The sequence below is a fragment of the Erithacus rubecula genome (genome assembly GCF_903797595.1).
Source record: "Erithacus rubecula genome assembly, chromosome: 3".
Taxonomy (NCBI): domain Eukaryota; kingdom Metazoa; phylum Chordata; class Aves; order Passeriformes; family Muscicapidae; genus Erithacus; species Erithacus rubecula.
In genome coordinates this window covers 45587185-45604785 of record NC_136689.1, presented here as the reverse complement: position 1 = coordinate 45604785, position 17601 = coordinate 45587185, and the positions used below count along the sequence as shown (strand labels likewise).

At 40.6% G+C, this 17601-nt stretch overlaps 1 long non-coding RNA gene across 1 annotated transcript; it reads left to right on the top strand.

Moving 5' to 3' along the window:
• Positions 1-585: 585 nt before the first annotated feature.
• Positions 586-17243, top strand: LOC306800608. The gene is made up of 3 exons (XR_013773871.1): positions 586-952; positions 13236-13321; positions 13968-17243. It is a non-coding gene; the product is annotated as an uncharacterized lncRNA (long non-coding RNA).
• Positions 17244-17601: the final 358 nt, after the last annotated feature.

The following is a 17601-nucleotide window of genomic DNA, read 5'->3' as shown; positions in this document are numbered from 1 at the left end:
GTGCTCAGGGCAGTGTAACTATGTGCTGCTTTATAAACTTAGATCCAAACGCTGCCACCAGGCTTTCAAGGGTTTGTGTTTTTGGGCTCGTTTATCCTGTTTGTCGGAGAAACTTGCACACTTAGATCCTGCCCGCTTTAGTGAGAAATGCCTGCCTTGGTGTGGATTTAACTGTTTTCTTCATTTGGGATGGATTTTGATATATCCTTACCTCTGAGTAGTTGTTTAAGAAGACAACCCTTTCTTTTGGGAAAAAGAGAGGATTTGGGATTTTTTGTCTTAGTGCTTTGTAACGAAAGACAATAGTTCCCTCCACATGGTGTTCCCAGTAAAGCAGAACACCATGTCATCCTAGGATAGGAGCTGGTGACTGCTTTGGTTCCCTTTTAAGGTCCCCATACTGCAGTATTTTTAGTCTTTTTTATTTTTTTTTTTTTCCCTGGCAAATCAGGGAAAAGCCCTTTTAAGGCTGACACTGTGTATTTTTCCTCTGAAGAAGAAACATATTCATCAGAAAAACAACTGTCATCTACTAAGCTCTGTTATCTCAGTATGACCTGACTTAAAGCAGCACATCAGCTGGGAGAAACCTGGTTCCAAGCTACAGCTGCTGTGAATTAGCACAAGCCCAGCAGGAGCCCAGGGAAGGGCTATGAGCCTTGGAGAGCTGGTGGGAGAAGGTTTAGCATTCTTAAGTTTGCAGTGGGTCAGTTTGGTCTGAGTTAGTCTAAGTGTGAACAGTGAGTAACTAGGAAGATCCTTGTCCCTAAGGACTGTATTGACAGATACAAATTTTGTGTTTGTTGAAGTTCCCTGGACCAGTAGAAAAACACAGGAGTGCTGTGTAAGAAAGGATAGGTGGAAATAGGTAGATGCATCTTTTAATGGATGCTGTTCCTATGTTTTGGATGGACTGGTATGACTACCAAGGCAAGTAATCTGTAGCTAAAAGGTAAATGAAAAACTGATTTGCCTTCAGGGATGGTGATAGGAGAGAGGGGAGTGTAAGTTTCAGTGAAAAGATAGAGGCAAAGATTGGGTGCAGCAAAACACCTTTGAAGCTGAGAAAGTAGAAAAGATATGTCAGCATTGCTAAGCCAGAAGCTGAGACTTCTTGAAGGCATCTGGATATATGCCTCTCATCACATCTTGATGCTTTGAGTAGCCAGCACAAACTTCATACTTGGGAAAGAACAGCTTACAAAGCTGTGCTGGGGACCATTCACTTTGGTTCAGTAGAGCTGGCTGCTAAAATATGTCTTTAGTGAGCTCTGTTTGGGCCACCACCTCTCCTAGGAGTTGTGTTGCCTGTGCTGCACTGGTTGACTCCTTCCTTTCTCTTGACTTTTGCAAGCTTGGACCTTCCCACAGAGCTGGCTGGTGTTCATTTGACATCACACCCCTGCCAGTGATAAGCATGTATCTGGTTTTTTTTATAACTGGAGGTTGTTTAAATACATCAGTGAAGCACTCTGTACTGTGGAACAGGAATAATCAACTTCTGAAAGTTCCAGACTCCTGCCTGGTGCCAGGAGAATAAGTGATGAAGATTTTGGCCTGCAAATCCCAGCATAAACAGGGCCTCTTGTTTTGGTCCAGTAAGTGTCTGTATGTGGGTGTTGGGTACAGTAGCATAATTTTAGAGGTGTGAATTGATTTGTCCCATTTTTCCCACAGCATGTCCCAGGATACTGGGAGAGGAAATTTAAGCTATTTGAAGGAGAGTGGGAAGAAAAAAATTCAGTAGGTAGATTTAATGAACACACAAGCTCCATTACTTCTTCTCCATCCTTAATTATTTTTTCTATTTGTTCAACTCAACACAGGGGAAGGACTGTGCAGTTTGGTGCCTGACTCTCAAAAACTTTGTGCGTAGGCTTCCTCAGTAGATGTTCTAAAGCTTTACTGTACAGATGGGCAGCCTATGTTGCTTCCTGATGTTGGGTGTTGTTCTCCTAGCTCAGCACATAGATCTGCGTAGATAACTGTAGATTTTGTAGTTGTAGCAGATAAATATTTTGTCCTCAGAAATAATCCTTCTTCTCAAAACCAATTCTTTTCCCAGTTGGGTCACAAAGCTGGACTTCGAAGCTTCATAGAAATTGGGTATGCTATTGGGTATTTATGCTATTCTTAGACTGTAACAGCTGCTGCATGTGAAGTAGATGGCAGCTGTCATTGACTATAAGCTTCCTATCCAGGAACCAGCAGAGTTTAGGTCAGAGCTCAGAAAAGTCCAAATGCTGAAATTCTGTTACTCAGATGAATTTTATGGTGAAGTACCTCTGCACTGAGCTATGGTTACAGTGGTGACTGCAGTGTAAGTGTAAGTAACACAGTCAGATATTCTTGAGTATCCCATTAGGCCCCTAATACCATCCAGATTTTGGGTTTTTATAGTTGGGACACTTTTTGTGTCTGAGCCATGGTGCTTTGAAGTTCCCATAAAGCCTCACAAAGTTAATGTAAATTTTTAAACTCATTGTATGTTTTGCTTCTAAGGTAAAAAGGCTGGGGAATGGAGAATTGAATGTTTTGGCACAGGTTTTTGTTGTTGTTTGTTTGTTTTTTTTCTCACCAGTAAGAGGGTTGTGCAAAAATAATCAGTATGATGCTCTAGCTTTGTGTGAGTGATCATGCAGTGAGGGAGGGGATCTGGCTGTCCATAGCTGTGTGGCCCTAAGGATCAGTGTATCTTTGCATAGTAATGCTGTGGAATTTCACACGTGTGGAACCACATGTTCTTTTTAGGTGATCTTATCTGGACACTGAAGAATAGGGACCTAGCTTTGGTTTTGAAGTAATAGCATTAAATTGGATCTCTTTGAATATAGCTCATATCTGGCCAAAATTTGGTGACTGTTTCATAAAGTCAGTGTGAATTTGTGTGTGTATATGTGCACTACAGTTTGTTGTTCCACAGCAGAACTGCTGCCCAGATGGATTTGAGTTATGTACCAAGACAAAGGTAAATAAGTGCATATACACTTAATCAGATCCAAATGACTCTGTTAAAATATGAGTTGCCTCTTTTTAGAATACTATTAATTGCTGCTTCTCTTCTAACTTAGTTAAGAAAACCATTACATTATACAGAGAGAAACTGTGTTACTCCCACAGTTGATTTCTGGCTAAATTTCTTTGCTTGGTTTGTACTCTAAACAGCTAAATAGTTAGTCCTCAAAAACAATCCTTCCTCTTGGAGGCAAATGCTTTCCTTTCAACACTGTTTTGTTCATTAACAGGGCAAGGGTGGGATTCTCAGCCTCGGGCTGATCTGCAGCTCTAGACTGAAACTAAATACAATGCCCTAGGACCAAGTACCATCATCTGCAGAAGCTAGGCAAGAGGAAATGTTTCTTGTGTTAGCTCAGCTTGTGGCTCACTGGGAGAATTTGTTTTCACACCAAACAGTTGACTGACTTCTCTGTTGGGGGGAAAGGAGAATCAAGGATTTATCTCTGAGAGTAAAGATTTTGCCTTAGCAAGAGTCCTTTCCGGGCACAAGCTGTTATTTTTCACTGGGTGTGCATATACAGTTGCCTCCCTGAAACACAAGCATAAATGTTTTGCTGGTGGTGCACTTCTGTGTACAACATCAGGGTTCAGGAGAGCTGCTTGTATGTGCTGCTTGCGGTCTTTAAATCATTCCACAAGTAGAGCGGTGCTTGCCTAGCTCTTATTTCCAGAAGATCAAATTTGATGGTTTTGGTGACAGTGTTTGGGTAACTTATGAATCCTAGCCTGTTTACAGAGTGTTGCTCAGCATGTACTTTTGTTTCAGGTTGACTTCCAAGTTCAAAGAATAACATTTAAAATGGTGGTTTGAAAACACCATGCACCCACTTGATGTTTATTCTTTCGAACCTATTTCCCCTGTGTAGTTCAGTGCTTTCTTGCCAGGAACACCCTCTATTTGGTTCAGGTTTTGACCTCCCATTGTGAAGGAAACTGAAAGTCTTCATGGAATCTTGGAGCTCAGCCTGGCACAAGCCTAAACATGGGGCCTGTCTCTGTGTGAGGTAACAAGGCTGTCACTTTGGGCTTGTAAATCACCATCCATCAGGAGCAGAAGGTGAACGCTCTTCTTGTTGTCTTAGCAAATATTTTGAATGAGTTTTCACACATCCCTCTTGAGTGATGAGAGCACACGTTAGAGATTCTTGGTTTGCTTCTGTGTATATGGGGATTTTGGATGCCTGCAGGTTTGCTAAGCTTTGATTTTTCTAAATGATGTTCCATCTATGCCAGATAGAAAGCAGTAATTTATCTATCATCAATTGGAGTACCAATAATTCCTGGTTATTTGTGTTACAGACAAAGCCTTTGGGGATGGAAATGTATCTTCTTCAGGTGAACAAGATACTTTGTAATAACTGGCTCCATATGAAAAAAAGCAATAGGATGACTGGAAATTGTATCACAATATTTTTATTACAATGCATAATGCCTTCCTGAAACTCCAGCAGTGGCTTTCACTGGTTTTGTTAAAAAGCATTGCTGTTACAACTTATCTGTTGGGTTAGAAGAGAAAGCTGTAGTCCGTAAAGATTTCCAATTTTTAAGACTATATCAGAATTATTGCTGTCTTGTTAGAATGTAGATCACTGAGGATTTGCTGGGTCTAATAATGGCAAATAATTTCCGGTAGCTACTTTCTACTTTTTGATAATAAATTTAGACTATCTTGTTGAACAACAACATAACCACTTCCTAACTGTAGATGGTACCTTTAAAGAAGAAAATAATCTTGCACAGCCTTTTAAAAGCTACTCTAACTTGAACATGATTCTTGAGGTCTGGAATACTGAGCCACAGCTCAATGCCAAAGTCCTGGCATTTGACACAATGAGTTATAAGAAAAAGATCCTTAGTTAAGGGTGAACAGGAGATGCATATATGGAAGGTGGCAAATGTCTACTGCCATTCTACTTCTTGCTGGTGTGAGTGAAAGTGCCTGTGAACGGTAAAGCATTGAATACATGTTGAATATAGGTTCTGCAGTCACATCCAGTTTCTGTTTTTTTACCCTTTTAGGTGCGTGCTATTTTTTTGCTAGTTGGTATGTATTAGATTTCTTCTATTTCTCTTCTAAAGTCTGCTTAAGACCACAAACTACTTCTGGAAGAAGACTGAGTCAGTTGTTAACATTAATTGCCTGCTGTTTGATATCCTTAAGCTTATTGCCTAATGGCATGTATGTGGGTTTTAGAAGATGAAGGATTGTGAGGGGAATAAAATGGAGACCTCCATGGTAATAAGATTTAGCTTAGCATTCTGGCTGAAGAGAGAAGTGCTCATGTTAAAACATTAAAACATGTTAAATCTCTGTCTTGTTCTATTATGTGTACCAGTTTCTTTCCTTGCAATGATAGCACCTGAAACAAGCATTTTCTGAATAAATCTATGTAATGCCAATAGTAGAATAAAGCAGACCCCAGTGTGATGCTGTTTCTTTGGCCACACAGGTGGTTAAGCACCACCTGTAAGTTGTCTGTGCTCCACTGAGTTCAGTGGTGGGGATTGACTGTGAGGTGCTCTTCATCACCACCTGTGGGGTGGCATCATTAGGGCTTCTAGAATGTTTTTCAGTCTAACCATACAGCTTGTTTAGGATTTTGGAGAACTGGCCCTTCTTGAGGCCAAATTCTTCTAAGGTGACAAGATACTCATGCGCAGCTACAATCAAGACATCTGTAATGGAAATAGCACTCCCTTGCAAATTTATCTGGGAAAAGCACTGAAGTAAAAAGCAAAGTATCACTTTAGTAAATCTGTGCCAGGTGATTTCACTAGGCTTTTACCAGCAGTGGATTTTGTTAGGGTTTTGCTGTAGTGCTCTCAGACAGAATAACAAATTAGGAAACCATTGCAAGTATGCAGGTGTTTTCATTACCTCATCTGGGGAGTTTTGATTGTCTTGGGGGAAGTAAATGTGTTGATTGCCCCAAGCAGTGCATATTTGCATGTTAAAATACAAGCTTGTTTGTTACTGGGCAAATGGTTCTCCATATTAGGAGAAGGAACCTGGTGGGACAGGCAGCCCTCCAGGGAACCGTGATAGGACAAATGTGGAAACAGACAGGTTTTTGGACCTATGGGTTCCTGCCTGGGCTGTGCAGGCTATTGGTCAGAGAGCTGGGCAGCCTGAACTTTGAACCAATCACAAGTGCTTGCCAAGGAACATTAAGGAGGTTATTTAAGGAGCAGTTCTGAACAATAAAGGGCTTTTTTTCACATGAAGGAGGGAGTGCTTGTGTCTGTCTCAGACCTGGCACTGATCATGTAACATTTGCAGAGCAGTTATCAGCCCCCTGCAGTTAAAGCAGAACAGGTTGCTGAGATGCTTGGTTATTGTCACATGGTCTGTACCACCTACACCTGGTGCTTTGAGATGGGAAGTGTGGTGTTTCAGAACAGAATAAGAATAGTCTAATTCTGGTATGAACTCTGTCTCTCACCTTTTTCTGTATAAGAGGAAGTGATATTTGGAAAAGTTAGAGCAAGTATCTTTGTCTCCAGTGCATTCTGTCAAGCTCATGCAGGCAGGATAACTTGTTCTGCTTTCCTGGGAGCAGAGCTGAAGGCTGGTACCATGATAGACAATAAATTGTCCTAGGCAATGGCTTGCTGATGCCCCTTCTCATGATTTGGGCACAGCCTTGCCAAGATGGACCTCCTTCCATATGAAGAAGTAGGTGTGTATTTAATCCATGGGGAAATAAATTGTTAGCTCCTCTTGCTTTGAGATTCAAGCCATAACCAATCCATAAAGTCAAAGAATGAATTAGCTTTGAAGAACCTCTAGTGAATACAACACTTAAAGGCACACTCAGCTGAAGAAACTCACACTTAACCCAAGTCTTCATTCTGAACATAATAATCTAGGAGCTGCAGATGGTTCTGATATGCAATTATAAATGAGCAGGTGGACACATGTTTGAAAATGAAGTTTGGGTTAATCTGAACTTAAGATTTTATAGAGATCAGTGAAATGGAATCACATTTTACATCTTGCTTTGGTTTCTACAAATAAGTTGAATATTTAGTGTAGCCAAGCAGCTGAAGCACCAGCCATTACATATAACTTCTTCTAACTTGTTGTTAATTTAAGTAAGCACAATTCTTTCAATTGCTTTCCTGTTCTGCTAGTAGTTAGCAGTGAAAAGGATCACATGTGATAGATGTTAAATAGTTCAGTGTCAAGAATCAGAAGTATTAGAAACCTAGACTTGGGCTGTCTGATGAATTTCGTGATGCTCTTCTACAGGAGTTAATGCACTCTTCTGCCAAGTGTAGTTTGGGCACGTTTTAGGTTTAAAGTTCACAGGAGCAACACTTTAGCAGTTCTCCGAGAGCTCCTGCTTTTGTAAAAACACAGCAATCCTTTAGGGATATGTGGGAAGAGTCTATGTTTAAGATAGCACTTAACACTGGAGTAGCCCCCCTTTGGGTTTTCAATGCATTTAGGGACCTACTCTTCCTGTAGGCTCAATAGCTTTGAAACCTAGTCTAGAGTGTCTTGAACTCTACCCTAGGTAGGAAAGCAAAAGGTGGCACTGAAATGTTCATTTTCTGTATATTTCTAAACTTAACAAAATAAACTTCAGCCTAGATAGATAATTTGTTCTGTGGCTTGCAGCAAAATGTAATAAAATGAGTAAACATAGGCTTTAATATCATCTCACACAATTGTATTACTGCCCAATTACTTTTTTGACCTCTTTGGAAACATGTTTCTTTTAAAACACATTCAGTCTGCAGTTGTCCTCTCTGTGTCTTTTGTGTCAAGCAAATTGATAACACTAGTATTACATCATGCCCTGGCTCCAGTTTATAGGAGCACAGCAAAGTGAAAGGTGTCATGTATCTTGGACAAAGTTTATCTGCTCAGTTTTTCGGAGCTGAGAGGAATCAAGACAGCTATTTATTTTTCTGAAATTATTAAACAAATATGACAATTCTCTTCTGTCGGTGGTCAAGTTTTCAAAGTCAATAGGCTATTCTTGTGATAAATTAAGTCTACTGAGCTAATTCTGCCACCTCCTTCAGTAAGTAGCTATCCAATCAATAGTGCTAACAGACATCACTGTCTTTAAACAAGTATTATGAGATACTCTCTGGCTTCAGTTTAGGAAGTAATTCCATCATTTTCCTGGTTGTTTTCAGTCATGTGGACCCATATTATGTGTGGCTGCACAAGGGGCCACAAAGCAGAATTGCAGGATATTTATATGGATTAAATGATGTCTTACTGTATCATCCCAGGGTTAAAGTCTCAAACAATCTGAAAGGTCTGCAGGATCAGATTTAAGTGGTGAACACTGGATGATGGAAGCAGAAGGGAAAAGTACATCTTGGCACTCACTTGATCAGACCTGGAAAAACCCAACCCATAACTGTATTAAGAGGTAGAAACTACATATTGAAGTCTTGAAAAGAGAAATTTACCCATTCAATCTTAGAGCAGTTGTATCACACAGGCGGTGTTTTAAAAGAAAACTTCTTTCCAAATGCCAAGTCTGATAACATTTTAGGCATTTCTAAAAATAATGAAGGGAGAGCTCTGTTAAGAAAGAAGTATATATTTTGTGCAATACATCATTGGATTATTGTCATGGTGTGACTTGAGTTTGCCAGTTTTAATCCATTTAGTTTCCTTCAGAGACAGGATTCAGGAGCAGAGGCAAAGCAGGCTTAAAACTTAAAAGGGTATAAGAAGAAATTTATTAATAATACAAAAATAATTCAGAATAAGACTTCTAGATTATTCCCTCCTTCCCCTTTCCTTCATTCCACATTTCTTAACAGCATCATCCAGAAAACACTTCAGTCAGTTATCTACTTCAATAATTATTTCAGTTCACTCTAGAGAGAAAAGTCTCTCTTTTGGCTTAGGCTTAGGGGATGTTTCCACTCTCACAATTTGCATCTGCCTGGACCTACAGAACAATGAATTTCCCTCTCATTCCCACAGTCCTTCCAGAGCCATGTTATGGGTTATGATGCACACATGGGGTACTACTTTTAAAGGCAGGCTACTGAAAAAAAAAAATTCTCTTCATCTCCTTCTCTATTAAATGTCTCTATTCATATTCCAGTCCCAAAACAGAGAGCTCCATTTCCCCGAGGCAAAAAGTCTTCTTCTCAAGCAACCAAACCTCTCCAAGTATATTTCACAATTTAAAGGAATTTTAGTGTAGTCACAATCCCCTTAAAGCTCCACAAAAAAGGTTTTCAGCTACTTATCAGTTGCATCTTTTCAATCTCTTCCCATCAGGAACTTTATCTTCATTCTGCTGACTTCTGTAGACTCCATGCTGTATTTCTTCTCCTTCAGGGGAGCTCAGGAGATCGAGAATCTTATCCAGGCATTGAAAGAGTTAAAATTGCATCCAGAATGTGAAGAAGCCCTGTGGTCAGCTGGAGGCCTCTTCTCTCAGAATGGGGTGGGGGGGAAAGGAAGAACCTTTGGTGGCTCCCTGATCCCCCTGCTCGGCCATGCCATGTGCAGAGGGGAGCAGAGCTGAGCACAAAACTGCGCATGGCTGGGGCCACGTGGAGCTGGAGGCGACCAGGGCCGAGCCTGGAGCTGGGGAGCCGAGCCACGGCCTGGCCGGGGGCTCCTGCCAGGGCTGGGGTGCCGGGGCCATGCGGCCACCTTACCTCCAGAGAGGCCGGAAGCCAAAAGAGAATGACCCACTCCCCACCAATGAGATTTATGAAAACAAAACAACACTCTCATTGGCCACCTGGGATGTCAACCACCAAATCAGCCTCTGACTGGTCCCCACATCCAACAGGGGAAGCTCCCAGAGAGGGGACAACCCCTCCATTCCCTCTGGCAGCTCCACCCCTCCCCCCTTCCACGTGCAACCAGCACAATTATATAATGCATTTTATGGTATGTGTAATATTCCTTTTCTGCTTTTAGTAAAGAGCTTGAGTCTTTGACGTCCTCCATTAAGTCTCATTACTGTCTCTGAAGCTGTCCAGCTAAGAACCAATCACCATAACCAGAAAGTCTTTTCAATGTTGATAGCCAGAGGTGCCCGTCTACTGGACATCCAAACTCTCTGGCAGGTTTCAGATTCACAGTTTTATGTGTGTCTCAATTCAGTCCAGTCTTTTATGTTCCTTCAAAATACAGTCCTATCAGACACCTCCTAATGGAAAGAGCCCACCCTGGAGGTGGCAAGACCACTGTTAATGAATGCCTGCCTCTTCTCAGTAGCCTCAGATATATTAGAGATAAAGAATGTAGGCTTAATAGGGAGCACTGGTGTCTTACTGGACAAATACTTTCTAGTTAATTTAACTGCTTAAATAAAATGTTTCAGGACCCTCTAGTTAATAGAGATACTATTACCTTTGCAGTTAGTATTTTTCTTTTAATAATCTCTCATTTACAGATAGAAGGTATAAACTGGAATATAAGCATTCTGTGAGTTTTCCCCCCTAGACATAAAAAGAGAGGCTAAAAAGGGGGAATAGAGATGAACATGGACTTATAGATTAATGTTGTTTGTAACTGAGATTTTTGAGGGCAGCTGTAAGGCATTGAGGACTGGGAATATATCTTCCAGCTTTAGCACTTTTGCCTCAATGAATAATAGAAAGGGCAAGATTTGGTGTGTGTAGATAGTTCAGGTTTCTTAAGACAGCATGTCTCAAAACTTGTTTGCTCTTTCCCAGCTGTGAGAATTGATCTCCTACATTACAGTGAAGAAAGGAAAAAATAATAAAAAGAAAGCAGCAGGGGTGATTGCAGTGAAAGAGAAATATTAAATATAGTTTAGAGCTGGGGGCAACCTTTGTTTTGCAGATTATTTTCTGGCATTCAGCCTGATCCAGGAAACCACTTCTATCAAGAGAATGAAAGATTAAAGTCAGAATTTAATTGCTTAAGAATAAAGATTTACTACTCATGAGTTTCACTGGCATCCAAAATAAGGTCTGTTCTGTAGTGTACACTATATCTCAACCACAGAGAAAACTGTTACAGAGAAATAGAAATCCTTGCAGCTCCGAGAACAGGCTTCTAGTTCCACCACAAGAAAGTGATTTCTCAATACCACTGGAATGTGGTTTCTAGTACAGAATTTCTGCTTACAATATTCTTCTGTCATCTGGTGAATTTAAAGAATGAAATTATAAAGGAGGAAATATTTTGTTATTATAGATCAAATAAATTAAGGCCCTGTTAGATGAATAGCTTGTTGAGTTATCCATAAGACACTATTTTTATTCATGTCTCATTCATATAAAGTAGTATAAATGTTGCTCTTCTGGCTATTAGCATGTGATGCAACACATACTATGTCTTTGGGCTGTCTAGGCCAGTGCCAAGAAGATAGCTCTAGTAGTGCAAAATGGGGCACCCAAGAGGCTAATTCAGTATTTTCTGATCTGTGCTCTTATTGCAGTGATTATTATGAGAAAGAAAAATAATAGTGTGGTTTCAGCCTTTTGAAAAAAAAAAAAGTCCTGCAAAAAAATCTCCACCACCCAAAATCCCCAAACTCATGCATGTGTTAGCACTTTGTATTCATAGTTACCTTGCTGTGGATTACCTGCCTGGTGGGATAAGGGCTTTCCTTCCTAAAAGGACTGTAAGAGAGGCAACGGAATAAAAATCCTTTTCTGTGTTTTACTCTTTTTTTTTGTTGTTGTTTGGTTTTTTGGTTTGATTTTTTAAACTTGGAATGGTTTTTTTTTTTGTTTTTTTGGTTTTTGTTTTGTTTTGGTTTGGTTTTTTTTTTTTTTTTGTTTTGGATTACCAGAGCCTACAGAGTCTCTAGCAGGAGCTGTGATCCCTCAAGGAGTAGAGGGCTCATATGAAAGGAGGGAAGGAAAACTGGGATAGAGCAGTAATTTGAGTATCTTGGGTGTTCAGTACCTATAAGATCAATTTAACACTGAAAAGGGAGGTTCTGGACTCCCAGTCCAAAAGCATACACACTCAGCCATACAATGTCTGTCTTCCTCCATGCACTGGGAGGGAAGACAGGGACTGGACTCTGGAGGGGAGTGCTCCAGCATGCTTCCATCAGGAAGGATTGTGCTGGAGTGGAGCCTCTTGAAAGATGAAAGAAAAAGGGGATACTGTGCTCTGCTCCTGTAGCCATGGTTCAATCATGGCAGAAATGGATCCAAAGCAGCACTGAGGTGAACCTACAGCTTCAGTCAGTGGAAAACATTCTTCTAAAGAAGTTTCTGTGTTTTGGAATGTAGTTTACTTCTCTTGTGCTTGTCACAGTAAGATCACCAACACCCTTTTGGTAACAACCTTTACTAGGAATGGGCACCTTGGGGAAAAACCTGAACTTGGGGCCAAGCCAAGGCATTTGGTTTACTTCCATGTGTTTAAACACCAGTACTACCTCTAAAGCTATCTGCAGACACGTATCATACAAAAATGTGCCAAATTATATACATTGGAAAGTGGTTGCCAAGAAATAATGAGATTAATTATTTTCACTGGCTTTTTATTTTTTTTGGCTTGTCCACATCTTTGAGCCCAGAAATAAGTCAAACCCGGACAATGTGTTGGAATATAAATTTCAGATCAACCACCTTGTCTGCATCCCTCTGGCAACACATTTGCCCCAATGGCTGATAGATATTGTGGTTCCTCTGTGGACTGCACCAGTTGGGAACTACAGCCGAACTTACCTCACCAGAAATAACTTGGGAACAGGATTTTCCTGGATGGGAGGATAGAAGACTGCAATCCAATTTAAAAGTCAAGCACAGAGGAAAAATTATTGTCAAATACTTCTACCTTCTGAATCTTCTCTTTCAGAATTCTTTAGCATGAGTGGTTTCTCCCCACTTTTCCCAGCTCAGCCAGACAAGCCTATCTGCTTTGAAATTAACAGGCTGGTGTCTGGTGCCTGAAAAACACTACCCATCTCACTGGCTTAGTGTTTTAGAAAGGTTTAAATTTGGAAAAAGCATAAACATTTGAGTTGCATTCCTTAAGTATCCTCACATATCCTAAGCTGAGAAGAGCAGAATGGTACGTTGGACAAGCTCGCTTCTCAAGGTTTAAAAACTTCTGGTTAGTGCTCTGTGAGATATAACTTGACATTTTGTGGTACTTCTCACTTCTGGACTGTATTTTCCTTACTTCCTTTGAAGATTGTTTTCTGGTTTTCAATGTTATTGTGATTTAATGAGAAAACTGGTCTTGTTTTTGAATGTACTTACTGCTTTGGTTTTATTCCTACAAGTAAGTACCAGGCATTTAAGATGAAGGATCAAGAATTGCTGAGATGTTTTCCTGCAGCCTGTTAACTCATTCATTGAGAATTCAGTGGTATCTGAAGCAGCTTTTTTCTTTCTAAAGCTGGAATAAGAACCAGTATATTTACAAGGCTTTATCCCCTGTGCCTTTTAAATAGCTTTGCTTTTTCTATGGCAAAGTTGTAGCAGGGTCCCTTGCTCTGTATGGCACATGCATGAAGATGCTGTTTTCAACAGGATTCACAGTAAAATGTCAAGAGCTTGTGAGGCTCATGATACTTTAAACAACAGACAGGAGTGTTCCAAAATGCCTCTACATCCAAGGCAGATAGAAAACTCTCTGGAATATCCGAAGGGTGATTTTAGCCTAGAACAAGAGTCAGAGTCTGGTTTACTTATTGGACCACATAAATCCTTGCTGTTTTGTAGCCTGCCTGTGCTGGAACACGTGACTTGGTGGCACATGCAAGAATAGTGTTTTCCCAATCCCTTCTCCTTGCCCCAAACTATTTGTACCCCAGAACTTAGGTAAGCATAACCTTGATCTCTGTTGTTTGAAGCAAAATTGTTCCTGTGTGAGTTCTTGGTTCTTGGAAGCAGCTCGTGTCCTCCAGCAACATCCCACTGGATTTGTAAACACTGTGTAGTCAGTATTTTGAGCATGAAATAATAGACCTTTCCTGGCATAGAGTGGGTTGTGGGTCAGGACAAAGGTTGAGCCAAGTCTATGGATGTTTACTCCTGTAATGTGAATGCTGTTACTGATGACAGAGGTGCAAGGATAGACAGCCAAGATCAATGACAGGCTAAGGATGAAGCTCCTCTGTTGTATGCTGCTCTGCTATAGGATTCTTTTAAATCACCTCTATCTGTCAAACAAAAGATGAGATAAGTGTATAGAGCTGCTCTGGAAACACTTCATCTATGTTTCCAGTACTTGCTCAGCATAATCTTTTTACAATGAAAAAATACTTTCCAGTTAGTCAGCTAAAAGATCCTTATTTGTTTATTCTGTTTAACTGAACCATGGAAATCTAGGGGGAAAGTTCAGTGCTATGTTTGGGAAACAGTATGTGTGGTACTTGGTCTATCTGTCCTGCCACTGGTGTCAAAAATAAGATTTAAATTGACCCCAAAATGTATAATGAAGTGGCCTGCTGGAAAAAATCTCATAATTTAAGAATTAGAATAGTATGTGGCTGATAGCTTCAATTTAGCCCTCATGCACTGAACCAGTTTGACATTGGCGGAATTCCCCCTCCCCCAACATATCTTTAACAGTCATCATCCAATTTACTACTGACAAGAGAGTTACTATCTGCTTGTTAGCACCAGTGAGATACAAAGCCTGACAGAAAGACCCTGAGAAGTGGTTGCTATGCTGCAGGTGCAGCCCTGTGGAACAAAAAAAAGTTGTTGAGGCACAAGGGGAGAAATACACACATGCCTTTTGAATCCTTTCACATGTCCATGAGGACTGAACCAGCAATTCAGCCTGTGTCTTCCAAAGAAGAAAGTTTCTTCTCCTCGACAAGGAGCTTTGAGATCCTATTTTCTATTACTCTAGGAAGTTGAGTCCTTGGGTATCGTTTCTGTGTAGAAGCAGAGACATCTCATGGCAGCCCTTGCCTTCTGTGGTCCTGAATCAGCAGGATATGAAAACCTCTCTGCTCTGCTCTTGAAACCTCTCTGGGATGTCAGAAAGCCGTCGGCCACTCCACCCTTTGGGCTGGACAATTTGCTATGTTGGAAGTCCTATGGATTCTCTAGATTGAAAAACTGCTCTTCAAGACCTCTGTTCCCACTAGGGGATGGGGTGGCATGCTTGTGGGGTGCCTGCTCTGAGACAGGGACTGCTATGGATCCCCTGTGGCTTTGAGGGGTTGCATGTGAGCAGCTGGGGTATTGCAGGATTTCCTGAGGTGTTTAGGAACTCCAGGAGTTATGGTAGGGTACTGCATTATGAGGAAATAGAATTAAAATATTTCTCATGTGAAAAGCAGTCTCTTCCTTTGGCATAGTATATCAAAGTAATTATTTTCACCTGGGAGGAAGAAAACACCCTCAGCATGTAAGTGTTTGCAAAGAACAGAAATGTTGAGTGATCTGTAGCATCTCTTGTTTTAGGACAATGATGCCACAAAGGCATCAGCCTGCTTTGTGCTTGCACTTTCCTTTGGAAACAATATTGCTTTCTTAAAATTTCTCAGACTAAAGTTTTCAAGGCTTTCTCAGGGACTGCAGACCTCCCTGTAGGTGGGTTCTTATCAAAGATGTTCCTTGAGGCTGAAGGATACAAAGAGGGCCATCATATTTCCTGGTCATCTTGAAAAGGTCTTGCAGCCTCATCAACAATCCCCTCTGAAAATGTTTGGAACAGTAATGACGGATGTTGTGAAATATGCCTGTGGTGACTGTCCAACTGTTGTTAGCACCTGGAAGGTTCATAGATAGGAGCTACTAGAGAAAGGGTTTGAAGAATTTGAGGCATGATGAAAAGATATCCTAAGAGCAGATATAATTGACGGGCTTGACTTCAAAGACCCACGTATTTTCACTTATACCTATGTGGTGTACCTGTGTAAAATACATAAAAATTTCTTTTGTAAACATTGAATTGATTAAACAATAGTCAAGGCAAGAAGAAAATGAGCTTGGTACATGAACTAGAGCAATGTAAAGGAAACTTCTTTTAGGTCCATTATTTATGATTTCTAACCACAGAATCATGAGATTGAATATAATGGATACCTTATTCATGAGTAGTGCGCATCTGGTACCTGTGATGAGGCTTCAGTGTAACCCATTGGGTGCATTTATTTGCAACTTATGGTTCTTTTAGTGAGGGTCAAGGGTCATAGGATAGAAAAAACAAGTATTCTCCCCACTCTTTAGGTATGTGTTACCTGGTATTCAATGACAAACTCAAAATGGATGTTTTCCAAACTTCCAGCACTGATGGGTGGCAGCAGAGATGTTCTTACAAATCTGAGCGCAATAGTGGAAACTGGAGCAGCCTCTGCTATGCAGAGAAGCATTTTTTGTTCACAAAAAGCATTGCTGACTCAGAGTGAACTAGAAAAAGCTGTCCTCTGGACTGTGATGTGATAAACACGTGCAGTCCAAGGCTCTCTGGTAGTCTCTAGCTGATGTTGCCCACAAAAGCCCCATTGAGTTCTAGTGAAGCACTCAAGAGACAGATGGATCGTGAGGGATCCTTCCTGTGCAAAACTCTGGATGCCAGTGTCTTGCAGATGCTATGTACAGGGCCGTAAATAGAAAAGCAAGGAGATCATGATATAAATATCGCTGGAGGGGAAAGTCTTACCTATAAAGAAATAAAAAAATGTGCAGTCAGCTTTGCACTAGACAGCTCTTGCAGCACAGGAGAGCTGTGAAATGAACACCTGGCTGGAAGAAAACTTCTTGGATATGATGGCCATTGACCAATCTCCAGGTTTGAAATGAAGACTCTAAATCAGAAAACTTTCTCACTGGTACTGGTGGCTGTGCAGGGTCTCAGAAGCTGCATCACCCTGTTTGTGCAGGCATTGCTTATTGCAGTGTAGGTGGTCTGAGACTCTCAATGTTCCTCTAATTTCAGTTGCCTTCCTCCTGACAAGCAATTTATGGATTTATGCTGGGTGAAAAGTCCAAGAAATGCTGCTAAACCAGCATGGGAAGCTTTCCTCAAGGCATGATCTTCAGAGCAGCACAACAGAGGCTGGGTGGTGAAAAGACTGGGCTGCAGCTTGGGAAGCAGCTGTCCCTTTTTCTCAGCTCATGCCCAGCATGTGCTGGGTCCTTCCTCATCCTGTCTCATCTCTGTGGCAATATGTGATAGACCTGATCTCTTATGGAATATCATTTAGAAGGAAGTATTTTTACCTATGCTGATTGCAGAATAGGTTTATACAAGGTTGACCATACTTTTGTTTTGGATAATCACTGTGGGTTTTTCCTTATGAAGTAAATAAATTACCAACTTTGATACAGCAGCAGTATTTTGTGTTTTAGAGATGGTACCTGAAATAAAGAAGAAACAAAGTGCAAACCAGCAGCTCTAATCCACTGATCAAAGACAATCAAATTTATATAGAGGGAACAGCTAAGAGAATTCTTCCATTCCTCCTGAATCTTATGGAAATTTTGCTGGATTCAGTCAGACCAAATGGTCAAAATTGTTTTTATAGTGAATGCTTTCTATCTGTAGTATGTAATTTAAACTTTGCCTAAAATGTTGTCATGCCTCTTTCATTTCTTGTTTTAAAAGAAATATTTTGAAATGTATAGATAGCCTTTCTATGACTTACTGTCTGTCTATAAGATACCTTGTGCAATTTATAATTTAAA